The sequence below is a fragment of the Heptranchias perlo genome, chromosome 20 (assembly GCF_035084215.1).
Source record: "Heptranchias perlo isolate sHepPer1 chromosome 20, sHepPer1.hap1, whole genome shotgun sequence".
NCBI lineage: Eukaryota > Metazoa > Chordata > Chondrichthyes > Hexanchiformes > Hexanchidae > Heptranchias > Heptranchias perlo.
In genome coordinates, this window is record NC_090344.1 from 22093420 (window position 1) to 22108022 (window position 14603).

The 14603-nt window shown below is 44.7% G+C and overlaps 1 non-coding gene and 1 pseudogene across 1 annotated transcript; one reads left to right on the forward strand and one right to left on the reverse strand.

The window, feature by feature from the left end:
• The window catches only part of LOC137336083 (zinc finger protein 850-like), a 242996-nt pseudogene that overhangs the window by 22254 nt on the left and 206139 nt on the right, over positions 1-14603 (reverse strand).
• On the forward strand, positions 1607-1679 carry trnar-acg (transfer RNA arginine (anticodon ACG)). The gene has a single exon. It is a non-coding gene; the product is annotated as a tRNA-Arg (tRNA).

The following is a 14603-nucleotide window of genomic DNA, read 5'->3' on the forward strand; positions in this document are numbered from 1 at the left end:
TCCCCAACTTAACAGAGAAACTAAAATGAAAACCAAAAGGATTTTTCAAAAACTATTTGGAGCGATTTGATCGGTTCCCCTTCTCCTTTCTTTAATTGTTACCTTTTGATAATTGTTCATCTTGATCCGTTTGCTTCATTGTTTTCAGTCATTTATGGTGAATTTCTATCCGTTAACGATCTTAAATATGTGATTTGTTTGTTCCCTCCATCTTGACTTGTGATTTGTTGACCTCCAGGTAAAACTCTGAAGCAGAAATGTGTTTATATTCAGGAGTGACTCTGAAGTGTGAGACCGAGAGGTGATGCCGGATGTGTGACCGAGAGAACAACTGCTGGAGGCAGAACTGTCCGTAACTTAACATACCCCGTGTGGCATTGCTCATGGTAAGTCGGATGACAATGTTTTATATTGACTGAACGGCTATGTATATAACATACAACGGATTTTACTGCTGCTTTAACTCCACAAAGTATAATCACCATAAATGACCAAAGTCTCAGATCAGTTAGAATTGAATTGCTGTTGGTGAGGGGAGTTTGTACATTGGAAGGAGTTTATACAATTACAGCTCCAGGTAAACCTGCAAACCTCTCTCGCCTGTAGGTGACGTCACCATGAGGTTGTCCACCTTTCTTTGCGCTTCTGGACTTCTGAAGTGTGATTTCACCTTCCCAAAAGTTTCCTATAATTAGTGAGGAAGGAAGGTATCAGTGTAAATGTGAGATATAAACGTCGATGTTTCACTGGGTACCATGGGAACCAGATACACTGCTCATTCCAGTTATTTGTCCAGCAGGAAACAGATATCATTCTCTTCAACTGCACTCGCCCGAAGGAAAAGGAAACAAACAAAACTGCTCGGCTCTTTGTTTTCGCTTCTTCTGCTGGTTTACGTTCACTCACCGAGAAAGTGACAGAGAGAGACTGAGAGATTGGATTGGCTTTTTCACTTTGTAATCGATTATACTTTGTACTTATTGTAAGAGACGGTTCCATCCCAATTGTCATGTGCCTGATATTCTCATTAATACTATGATGTGTTCAAAATGAGTTTCTACTAATTTTACAAAAGCTGAACAGCGAAACTGCTCTGAAACGAGTATCGCTTCACAACTTTTAATGGAGATGGGTTGCTGGTTGCAACTAAATCAGTTTGTAAAATCAGCCCTCTGGAACAGTATCCTCGAAACGTGTTTCAGACACATTGTATGAGAGGTCCATCTGTGCAATGAAAGAGCACTTCCGCACCGCAGTTCTGGAATCCTTTCCTTGTTGACTCCGAAACTAATACAAATATTATTTTGTTAAAGATCATTTTGTTGCTGAACTCAAAATTGGGTAAATATCACATCGGAGGCTTAAGACAATAAAGGACCCGACGAAACAGGCATTTTGAGCAGCGAAGCCACGGAGCCAAATCAAGCTGCAAAATCACCATCTCCTCTCACTGATACCTGTCAGATACTCGCCACTGTCTGTTGGAGTTTGAGGCCGTTTGGTTCATTTCGATTTCTCTTGCACATTTCGCTGTTTTTATTAACTGTCAACCTGTCGGTTGATTCTGAATGAAAAGTGAATTAAATTACACCAGCTACCATGACTTGGGCCAGTGGCGCAATGGATAACGCGTCTGACTACGGATCAGAAGATTGTTGGTTCGACTCCTACCTGGCTCGGGTTCATACAATTTTATCTCTGACACTGGGGAACGAAGAATCAAATTTCGTAATAAGATATTGTTTATGGTGAAGCAGGAAAGAAAACATTCCATCTTGAAAGATTTGGGTTCAATTACAAAAATAAACTGTGACCACAACGTTTTCCAACAAGCCGCCTTTTAGTTTGATGTCAGACACACGAACATTGCAGCACGACGTGGAGGCACCGCGCTGATGACCTTCAGGTGAAAACGGGCCGTTCAGACACTTCGTGTGACACAAGAGCTTTCCAATCCCCGCCAGCTCCTGGACGCCGAGACGTTCGTTGAAAGCAGCATTCACCGGCAGGACCGCTATTCCGCTCCCTTTGCTGGTCTGCAGGAAATCCGATGCTGAAAATACAAAGTAAGACGGAGAGTATCTGGAAAACAGTTAAACTTTCAATGTTCAGACTTTGGTGAGAACTATAAACAGGCCTTTGGATACATATAAACTGGGTGTGGATTAGGAGTTCGCTGTTCTTTTATAAACTGTGGGAGTGTGGATATGAGTGTGATGTTTATATGTGAACTATGGGTGAGTATATATGAGTGCGATGTTTATATATGAAGTGTAGGTGCGTATATATGAGTATGATGTTTATATATGAACTATGAGTGTGATGTTTATGTATGAACTGTGGGTGAGTATATATAAGTGCGATGTTTATATATCAACTATGAGTGTGAATATATGAGTGTGATGTTTATATATGAACTGTGGGGAGTATATATAAGTGCGATGTTTATATATGAACTGTAGGTGCGTATATATAAGTGCGATGTTTATATATCAACTGTGAGTGTGTATATATGAGTGCGATGTTTATATATGAACTGTGGGGAGTATATATAAGTGCGATGTTTATATATGAACTATGGGTGTATATATATGAGTGCGACATTTTTATATGAACTATGGGTGTATATATATGTTTGCGATGTTTATATATGAACTATGGGTGTGTATATATGAGTGCGACATTTTTATATGAACTATGGGTGTATATATATGAGTGCGATGTTTATATATGAACTATGGGTCTGTATATATGAGTGCGATGTTTATATATGAAGTGCGGAATGACCGGGAGGGGCAATTCCCCCTGGGGTTTTATGCTGTTCCAACATAAGGACACAAAGATCAATTAACAGTGGGGTGGAAATAGCTCAGTTGGGAGGGCGTTTCACGAAAGGTCTAAAGATCTCTGGTTTCGGCAGTTTGAGTTATTTAATTTCTGCTTCTTTGAATCCGAGAATGGTTACAGCACGGAAGGAGGCCATTCGGTTCATCGAGTCCATGCCGGAACTCTGCAAGAGCAATCCAGCTCGTCACACTCCCCCGCAGTTTACCCGTAGCCCTGCATTTTTTCCCCTTCAAGTACTTATCCAATTCCCTTTTGAAAGCCACGATTGAATCTGCCTCCAGCACTCACTCAGGCAGTGAATTCCAGATTTTAACCACTCGCTGTGTAAAAACGTTTTTCCTCATGTCGACTTTCATTCTTTTGCAATCACCATAAATCTTTGTCGTCTGGTTCTTGACTCTTCCGACCATGGGAGCAGTTTCTCTCTATCTGCTCTGTCTGGACCCTTCATGATTTTTTAAAAATCGAAGAAATCTCCTCTCAACATTCTCTGCTCGAAGGACAACAACCCCAGCTTCTCCAGTCTATCCACGTAACTGAAGTCCTACATCCCTGGAACAATTCTAATAAATGTTTTCTTCACCCTCTCTAAGGCCTTCACAACCGTCCCAAAGTGCGGTGCCCACAACTGGACACAATACTGCAGTTGTGGCCGAACCAGTGTTTTATAAAAGCTCATCGTAACCTCCTTGTTTTTGTTCTCTTTGCCTCAATTTGTAAAGCACAGGATCCCATATGCTTTTTTTCACCGTTTTTTCAATCTGCTCTGCCACCTTTAAAGATTTGTTCACACATACCCCCAGATTTCTCGGTTCCTGCAGCTCCTTTAGAATTCAACTCTTCAGTTCGATTCGCCTCTCCTCGTTTTTCCTACTGAAATGTATCGCTTCGCTTTTCTCCGCGTTAAATTTGATCTGCCATGTGTCCGCCCATTCCACCAGCCTGTCTTTGTCCTATCACTATCCTCTTCACTGTTCATTACACTTCCAAGCTTTGTGTCATCTGCAAATTTTGAAATTGTGCCCTGTACACCAAAGTCCAATTTATTAATATATATCAAGAAAAGCAGTGGTCCGAGTACCGACCCGTGAGGAACACGACTGTACACCTCCCTCCAGTCTAATAAACAACCGTTCACGACTGCTCTCTGTTTCCTGTCACTTCGCCAATTTCGTACTGCCACTGCCCCTTTTATTCCATGGGCTTCAACTTTGATGACAAGCCTATTATGCAACACTTTATCAAACGCCTTTTGGTAGTCCATATATACCATGTCAACCACATTGCTCTCATCGAATCTCTCTTACCTCAACAAAAAACTCAATCAAGTTAGTTAAACACGATTTGCCTTCAACAAATCCGTGCTGCTTTCCTTAGTTAACCCACACTTGTCCATTGGATATTAACTTTGTCTCGGATTATCGTTTCTAAAAGTTTCCCCTTCACCGAGGTTAAACTGACTGGCCTGTAGTTCCTGGATTTATCCATACAAACCTTTTTGAACAAGGGTGTAATATTTGCAATTCTCCAGTCCTCTGGCACCACCCCCGTATTGGGTGGTTGGAAGATTATGGCCAGTACCTCCACAATTTCCAATCCTAATTCCCTTAGCAAACTAGGATGCATCCCATCCGGACCAGGTGACTGATCTACTTTAAATACAGCTGGCCTTCCTAATAGCTCCTCTTTATTAATTTATATCCCATCTCGCATCTCAACAACTTCTTTTCCTGCAACTTGGGAGCATCTTCTTCCTTGGTAAAGACAAATGCAACGTACTCATTTTGTACCACAGCCATGCCCTTTGCCTCCATGCGTAGCTCTCCTTTTTGGTCCGTAATCGGTCCCACCCCTCCTCTTGCTACCCGTTTACTGTTCATGTGACAAAAGAAGACTTTTGGATTCCCTTTTATGTTAGCCACCAGTCTATACTGATAATCTCTCCATGCCCCTTTTTTCCCTTTTCACTTCCCATCTGAACTCTCTACATTCAGCCCGGTTCTCACTTGTATTATCAACCTGACATCTGTCCCACTCCTCTTTTTTTCTGTTTCACCTTACTCTCTATCTCTTTCATCATCCAGGGAGCTCTGGCTTTATTTGCCCTACTTCCCCCCCCCCCCCCCACGTGGGAATGGACCTAGACTGTACCTGAACCATCACTTCTTTAAAGGCCGCCCATTGTTCGATTACAGTTTTCCATGTCAATCTTTGATTCCACTTTACCCTGGCCAGATGCGTTCTCAACCCATTGAAATTGGCCCTCCTCAATGAACTAATTTTACTCTAGATTGCTCCTTGTTCTTTTCCATAAGCCTTATGGATTCTAAACCTTATGATACTATGATCGCTGTTCCCTAAACGTTCCCCCACTGACATTTGCTCCATTTGGCCCACTTCATTCCCCAGAACCAGATTTGGATCGATTCTTGCGTTTATTTACAGTGAAATTTTATATCCGCCACTGGAGGATTGGGGATAGAATAGAAAGGAATCAAGTTTAGGAAAAGTTCGATCATATTCCTTTAGCTTTTATTTCTCTATTCCCCTCTGCCTTTTTCTCTTGGTTTTGTCTCCCCCTGTTCCAGGTGACCATTTGATTTGATGCATTTGTCCGAAACTGTTGCCTTTTCCAGATCTCGGTGCGGTCAGATCCGCCCAATCTGTCTGTTACTGCTTCTGGCCATTAATGGGAACAGGCCCCGAGTTAAACGTTTATCTGCAAACCAGAGGAAGACACATAAAAAGAAAGATCTGTTTTTTCCGCCCCGGGGGCAAAGATGCAATGGGTGTTAACCAGAAAAATTCCCTTGACTCGGAGTGTGGATTCGCTTGTAAATGTTGGATTTTAAGAGTTGCAAAAAACGGAAACAAATCCAGTGTGCTTCTGATGGCCCGTACGGGGATCAAACCCGCGATTAGGTCTAACCAAGTGAGCTAACGACCCTTTCTAATACTCAGTTATTGATTTGAATTATGTTTTGTACCTGTACGCTCGTTGGCAGTGGTTTATGTACATGAACCCTTAAATTTGTCTACTCCTCCACAATTCTTAGCTTCTCGCCATTTAGAAAATACTCTGATCTATCTTTCTTAGGACCAAAGTGAATGACCTCGCACTTTCCCACATTGAACTCTGTTTGCCGCAGTTTTGCCCACTCTCTTAATCTATCAACGTCACTTCTCAACTTCCTGCTTCCATCAACATTACTTATTGTGTCACAGGAAAGCTGCCTGTTCAAATCACGCGGGGCTAACAGTTGCTTTTAGAGCTGATCGGATACTGGATGTTTCAGAATGAATGTTTTATTTGCTCATTCTAAATATACAGAACCTTGCTCTAAAGTCTGTCTCCCTGAGTTCCCCAGTTTCAGGGCGGTGTCTCTTTCTGCCCTCGACTTTTGCATAGAGTCCACAGCACCGAAACAGGCCATTCGGCCCAACTTTTCAATGCTAGCGTTTATGCACCACACGAGCCTCCTCTCACCCTTCCACATCTAACCCGATCAGCATATCCTTCTATTCCTTTCTCCTTAGTGTGTTTAACTAGTTTCCCTTTAAATGTATCTGTGCTATTTGCCTCAACTACTCTTTGTGCCAGCGTGCTCCACATTCCGACCACACCCTGGGTAAAGAAATTTATCCTGAATTCCCCATTGGATTTATTAGTGACTATCTTATACATATGACCACTAGTTTTGGACACCCCCACAAGGCAAGTGGATAGATTTTATCTACGTCTGCCCCATCAAACCCTTTCATTATCTTTATTACTTCTATCAGGTCACACCTCGGCCTTCTCTTTTCTAGAGAAAAGAGCCTTAGCCTATTCAGCCTTTCCTGGTAAGTATATCCTCTCAGTTCTGGTATCATCCTTGTGAATCTTATTGCATCTTCCCCAATGTCCCTTTATCCTTCTTATAATATGGAGATCAGAACTGTGCCCAGTACTCGAAATGTTGTCTAAACGAGGATCGCTACTAGTTTAATATAACTGCTCTGCTTTTCAATTCTATCCCTCTAGAAATGAACCCCAGTGCTTAGTTTGCGTTCTGATAGCCTTATTAACCTGTGTCGTGACTTTTAATGATTTGTCTATGTACCCATAGATCCCTTTGCTCCTCTCCTCCATTTAGACTCTTATTATCCAGCAGTATGTGGCCTACTTATTCTTCATACCAAAATGCACCCCCTCACACTTAACTATATTGAAATTAATCTGCCATTTACACGCCCATTCTGTAAGTTTACTAATGTCTTCCTGTATTTTTCGCATTTTGCGTTTGTATTAACTACAGCTCCCAATTAGATGTCGTCCGCAAATTTTGAAATTGTACTTCCGATTTCCGTGTCTAAATCATTCATGTAAATTTTGAACAACAGTGGTCCCAGCACCGAAAAAATTTGAACAACAATGGTCCCAGTCCAGGTAAATTGTGAACAAAAACGGCCCCAGCACCGATAAACTGTGAATAAAAACCGTCCCATCACCGATAAACTGTGAACAACAGTGGTCCCAGCAGCTATAAATTGTGAACAGCAGTGGTCCCAGCACCGATAAATTGTGAACAACAGTGGTCCCAGGGCTTTTGACCTTGAACTGCAGTTGAAACTTTTGCATAAAATGAAAAGAAGTCCCCAAATCGCCCCACCTGAATCTCAAACGCTTTGGGAAGAAGTTCAGTGCAAACAATCAGGAATTTAAAGGCACCTCAGTGACCTGCACTTGCTTTGAATGAGTTTTGTTCGCCATTACATTTGATCGTGAAACTGCTCTCGGCTTTCATCTCACTGAAGCAGAGAATGGCCGCTTTGTATCTGTCAGCGTGTAAGTGACGAGGTTGGGCTGAGCACGAGTCTTATCCAATTTTTGAAATATCACCAAGCGCCGGGGAAAAGAAACTTAGAGTCGAACTGTCCCTGTTAGTAATGAGTTGAAGGGAATATCGATCCAAGCAGATCTGGACAGCGCGCAGTGCAGTCTCACAGGAGTTCCAAATCCACCGTCCAGCCACTTGGCAATCATAAATTTTAACTGAACTTTGCTCTGGCCCAGAGTCACCCGCTGAAATCCAGTCTTTCTCGGGAACATTTTTTTCTCAACATCATAACCACTGGTTTAAAAGAGAAAACTGCCGTCCGTTTCACTGTAAGTGCAAGAGACAACTTTGCAGACACCGCGTAGTGTTAGACACCGGCTCGTTGGACCTGCTCATTTCAACTCATCTCATTTCCAGCAAACCTACGAGAGCAGGTCAGAGGCTGGGTATTCTGCAGCGAGTGACTCACCCCCTGACGCCCCAAATCCTTTCCACCATCTACAAGGCACAAGTCAGGAGTGTGATGGAATACTCCACTTGCTTGGATGAGTGCAGCTCCAACAACACTCAAAAAGCTCGACACCATCCAAGATAAAGCAGCCCGCTTGGTTGGCACCCAATCCACCACCCTAAACATTCACTCCCTTCACCACCGGCGCACTGTGGCTGCAGTGTGTACCATCCATAGGATGCACTGCAGCAACTCGCCAAGGCTTCTTCGAAAGCACCTCCCAAATCCGCGACCTCTACCACCTCGAAGGACAAGAGCAACAGGCACATGGGAACAATACCACCTGCACGTTCCCCTCCAAGTCACACACAATCCCGACTTAGAAATATATCGACGTTCCTTCATCATCGCTGGGTCAAAATCCTGGAACTCCCTTCCTAACCGCACTGTGGCAGAATCGTCACCACAAGAACTGCAGCGGTTCAAGAAGGCGGCTCACCACCACCTTCTCAAGGGCAATTAGGGATGGGCAATAAACGCCAGCCTCGCCAGCGACGCCCACATCCCATGAACGAATAAAAAAAACCTGAACATTACTAAAATAGAGGATGGTGAATCACAGCTCGAAAAATCAATGCTGTCTATCACTGGGTGACTGAGTCTTCCAACATACAGGCATTTAGGGGAAAGGGGAGCTTGAAGTTCAGAAATAACACAGCACAGATTTTCACTCGTGCAAACTGCACACCCTTTATTTTGGAAAAGTAAACTGATGGTCAGAAGCGACATTGATCACTGCAAGCTGAAGCTTTCGCTCGGTGAATTAATGGTTCAGTGCGCAAAACGTCGTGTTTCTGTCGCGCAATTGGTTCCTGTTAATTAATAATGGTTGGTGGTTCAATTCCACTCACAGGGGGTAACTGTTACCTTAACATTCATTGTCTCGCATTGCCGGGTTTCTAAAGTGCTGCTACCAGCTGAGCACGGCTGATATTCCAACATTAAGCCTGCGGTCGGAGAGCAGGCACACGAACAATAAATATAAAATCCGAGATTGGCTGAAAGGTAAACAGAATTCTTCTTGACAGACCAGGTCCGAAGAGGAGACTCACTGTTTGCCGGAGAGCTGTCTCGCTGTGACGTGGATATTTCTGCAGTGATGCGAGATGCAAACTGTTTCCCATTTTTCCGCAATGACTGTCACTCCCCTTACTTTGGAAAAGTAAAATGGTATTCACATTCCGACAGGTTTCAGTTGATTTGTGAGGGATCATTAAAGGATCCTGCAGCGCTGCCTCCGTTAACAACGATGTGGAGATGCCGGTGATGGACTGGGGTGGACAAATGTAAGGAATCTTACAACACCAGGTTATAGTCCAACAAATTTATTTTAAAATCACAAGCTTTCGGAGATTATCTCCTTCGTCAGATGATTGAATGAAAAGGTTCTCAAATCGCATATCTTATACGATGTTGGGACAGCATCACACCAATCAAAAGGTGTCGTTGTTATTCAAACAGGCCAGTCACGGAGAACAGCACGTCCCAGTACACTCGATATACATTGTGTCTTTTACACAGGCAGGCAGAAAGAAACTCAAAATGGCAGAGAGAGAGAGAGAATTTTAAAAAACATATAAATTTTTTCCCCCTTTTTGCTGGTGGGGTTACGTGTAGCGTGACATGAACCCAAGATCCCGGTTGAGGCCATCCTCATGGGTGCGGAACTTGGCTATCAACTTCTGCTCGACGATTTTGCGTTGTCGTGTGTCTCGAAGGCCGCCTTGGAGAACGCTTACCCGAAGATCGGTGGATGAATGTCCTTGACTGCTAAAGTGTTCCCCGACTGGGAGAGAACCCTCCTGTTTGGCGATTGTTGCGCGGTGTCCGTTCATCCGTTGTCGCAGCGTCTGCATGGTGACGACGAACACCTCGCTAAGGCCATCCCCACGCCTCCACTGCTCGCCTTTAAACAGCCACCCAACCTCAAACAGACCATCGTTCGCAGCAAATTACCCAGTTTTCAGGAGAACAGCGTCCACGACACCACACAACCCTGCCACGGCAAACTCTGCAAGACATGCCAGATCATCGACACGGATACCACCATCACACGAGAGGACACCACCCACCAGGTACATGGTTCATACTCCTGTGACTCGGCCAACGTTGTCTACCTCATACGTTGCAGGAAAGGATGCCCCGGAGCATGGTACATTGGCGAGACCATGCAGACGCTGCGACAACGGATGAACGGACACCGAGCAACAATCGCCAAACAGGAGGGTTCCCTCCCAGTCGGGGAACACTTTAGCAGTCAAGGACATTCAGCCACCGACCTTCGGGTACGCGTTCTCCAAGGCGGCCTTCGAGACACACGACAACGCAAAATCGTCGAGCAGAAGTTGATAGCCAAGTTCCGCACCCATGAGGACGGCCTCAACCGGGATCTTGGGTTCATGTCACGCTACACGTAACCCCACCAGCAAAAAGGGGGAAAAATTTATATGTTTTTTAAAATTCTCTCTCTCTCTCTCTCTGCCATTTTGAGTTTCTTTCTGCCTGCCTGTGTAAAAGACACAATGTATATCGAGTGTACTGGGACGTGCTGTTCTCCGTGACTGGCCTGTTTGAATAACAACGACACATTTTGATTGGTGTGATGCTGTCCCAACATCGTATAAGATATGCGATTTGAGAACCTTTTCATTCAATCATCTGACGAAGGAGATAATCTCCGAAAGCTTGTGATTTTAAAATAAATTTGTTGGACTATAACCTGGTGTTGTAAGATTCCTTACATCCGTTAACAACAGCAGTTCTAAGCCGCATCTCAGATGCAGCAACAATCCCATCAGTTTTTTGTTGTTCCCCAGCTACCGGAGTGAGTGAGGCCGTGACAGCAGCACCATTCAGGCCGCCTGCCCGGCCTTGCTCTCTCAAATCACCCGCTGCCGATGGAAAGCAGCGAATGCAGTCTCAGACCGAGCATTATTGCCCCTCCCTGGGAAACTGGATACCACGGCCCGACCAAACGTCCCCATACACCGAGCACAGGCAGAGGAAACTCCGGGGAGTTTATATTCTGATCACTCGACCTTCCAGCAGGATTTAGCGAGAACCAGAGAGAGTGAAACTGCCATTGGGCCTCACTGAGAAAATCGGGGTCAGTAAACTCGAGATTCTCGAGTCACGATGAGCCAGCGGCTGACGGCGCTGTATTCAGATCGCAGTTTCCCTGGTGGTGTGGTTTTGAATCCTCAATCTTCACATTCAGTCCTTTGCTTGTTACGAAATTCTTTCTTGTGCCTGAGGCTGGAGGTAATGTTTCTGCCCAGTTGATTTGTTGCTTCCAGAAAACCAACCCAACATCCGTCCCCGGCAGATTTATTTTTATTTGTTGTCAGAATGTGCAGTGTTTGAGGTCATCAGAACACGGCCCGTGGAATCAATCCATTGTGGTATTGACCAGTTGTTCCAATACCTTTGCCACGAGCCTTCTGGCTAAATGGGAATCCAGATGTGGCAATTTACAATTGCGATTATTAAATAAAAATGAATCATGGACACGTCTTTAGGCCTGTGATCTCAATACTCATATTCGCATGTGGACTTTAAACTTTTTGTGTGTTGTTGATAAAATGGTGAAAAGCAGAGTGTGCGAATGTTTTTGATCGTTGTGAGTCCTTTACTTCCTCGGTTACTGAATGGTGAGAGATGTTTGTTATGAAATATACACAGGTGAAGTACACCTCACTGTCTATTGTGTGTGTGCAAGATGTTTTCTGCTAAAATTCGTTCATGTGACTTAGACAATGCCACCATAGCCACATTTGCGGCTAGTCAGCAATTTCTCTTGGACAACATTGACATAGAGCATGGCCGAGTGCACTGAGTCCGGACATTGATGCTTCAGGACTGTCAGCGTGGGATTCGATTTTCGTCTCCAACAAACTTTCGACAGCAACGGAAAGATTGGCGGATGCTGTTGCATAAACAACACAGTCAAACAAACACACACTCTTTGTATGCACTCACGTGAGGTTATACAAGAGTGGGGGGCACTAGTTCATGTACTTTAACTGAGGCGGCACTTGTTGGGGTTGTATGATAGAGTGGAGCAGACGTTGCCCTTCTGTATTACTAAGGTGGGGAATTTAACAAAGACTGCACCAGATACCTTGCATCACGAGCACGAAACATTTTTAACCAAGTCCTAAAATACCGCCTTTAAATGAGAACGGGTGACAATTCAACACAGGAAAAACACAACAAACTCATTAAAGTTTCGACTGTCACTTGGTAACCAAGATGGAAAGCCAACTAAGTGGATCATTGTTCAGGGATGTCCTGTTCACAAAAGGCTGGACAAATCCAATCCGGCAAATTACCGCCCAATCAGTCTACACTCAATCATCAGCAAAGTGATGGAAGGTGTCGTCGACAGTGCTATCATGCGGCACTTACTCACCAATAACCTGCTCACCGATGCTCAGTTTGGGTTTCGCCACGATCACTCGGCTCCAGACCTCATTACAGTCTTGGTCCAAACATGGACAAAAGAGCTAAATTCCGGAGGTGAGGTGAGAGTAACTGCCCTTGACATCAAGGCACCCTTTGACCGATGTGTCTTCAAGGAGCCCTAGGAAATTGGAAGTCAACGGGAATCAGGGGGAAAACTCTCCAGTGGCTGGAATCTTACCTGGCACCAAGGAAGATGGTAGTGGTTGTTGGAGGCAAATCATCTCCGCCCCAGGACATCACTGCAGGAGTTCCTCAGGGCAGTGTCCTAGACCCAACCATCTTCAGCTGCTTTATCAATAGCCTTCCCTCCATCATAAGGTCAGAAATGGGGATGTTCGCTGATGATTGCACAGTGTTCAGTTCCATTCGCCATCCCTCAAATAATGAAGCAGTCCATGCCCGCGTGCAGCAAAACCTGGACAACAATCAGCCTTGGGCTGATGAGTGGCAAGTAACATTCAAGTGCCAGGCAATGACCAACTCTAACAAGAGAGAGTCCAACCAACTCCCCTTGACATTCAACGGCATTATCATCGCTGAATTCCCCGCCATCAACAGCCTGGGGCTCACCATTGACCAGAAACTGAACTGGACCAGCCAGATAAATACTGTGGCGACAAGAGCAGGTCAGAGGCTGGGTATTGTGTGGCGAGTGACTCATCACCTGACTCCCCAAAGTCTTTCTACTATCTACAATGTACAAGTCAGGAGTGTGACGGAATACCCTTCACTTGCCTGGATGAGTGCAGCTCCAGCTTCAATCAAGAAGCTCGACACCATCCAGGACAAAGCAGCCCGCTTGATTGGCACCCCATACATCACCATAAACATTCACCCCCTCCACCACCAGCGCACCGTGGGTGCAGTGTGTACCATCTACAGGATGCACTGCAGCAATTTGCAAGACTTCTTCGACAAACCCGCGACCTCTATCACCTAGAAAGTCAAGGGCATATGGCACATAGGAACAACACCGCCTGCATGTTCCCCTCCAAGTCACACACCATCCTGTCTTGGAAATATATCTCCGTTCCTTCATCGTCGCTGGGTCAAAATCCTGGAACTCCCTACCTTACAGCACTGTGGGAGAACCTTCATCCACACGGACTGCAGCGGTTCAAGGAGCTGAATCACCACCACCTTCTCAAGCACAATTAGGGATGGCCAATAAATGCTGGCCTTGCCAGCGACGCTCACATCCCAAATAAATCGTAGAAAGGTTACAGCACGGAAGGACGCTATTCGACTCCATGCAATCGTAATCCAGCTATTCCCACTCTCCCGTTCTTGTCCTGTCGCCCTGCAATTTTTTTCCCTTCAAGCACTTATCTAGTTTCCTTTGAATCTGCCTTCACCACCCCCTCGGGCAGTGCAATCCATATCCTAACCATTCGCTGTTTAAAAACGTTTTTCCTCATGTCAGCTTTGGTTCCTTTGCTAATCACCTGAAATCTATGTTCTCTGATTCTCGATTCTCCTACCATTGGGAACAGTTTCTCTCTATCTGCTCTGTCTCGACCTATCATGATTTTGAATACCTCCATCAAATCTCCCCGCAACATTCTTTGTTCCAACGAGAACAACCCCAGCTTCTCCAGTCTGTCTAAGGAACTAAAGTCACTCATCCCTGCAATCATTCTAGTATATCTCTCCTGCACCCTCTGTAAGGCCTTCACATCTTTCCTGAACTGCGGTGCACAGAACCGGACACAATAGTCCAGTTGTTCCCGAAACAGTGTTTTATAATGGTTCATCATGACTTCCATAGCTTGTTACTCGATGCCTCTATTTATGAAGTCCAGGATCCAATTTCCTTTTCAACCGCTTTCACAACCTGTTCTGAAGTCTTCAACGATTTGTGCACATAAACCACCAGATCTCTCTGGGCCTGTACCCATTTTGGAGTTGTACCCTCTAGTTTATATTGCCTCTCCTGGTTCTTCCTACCGAAATGTATAATT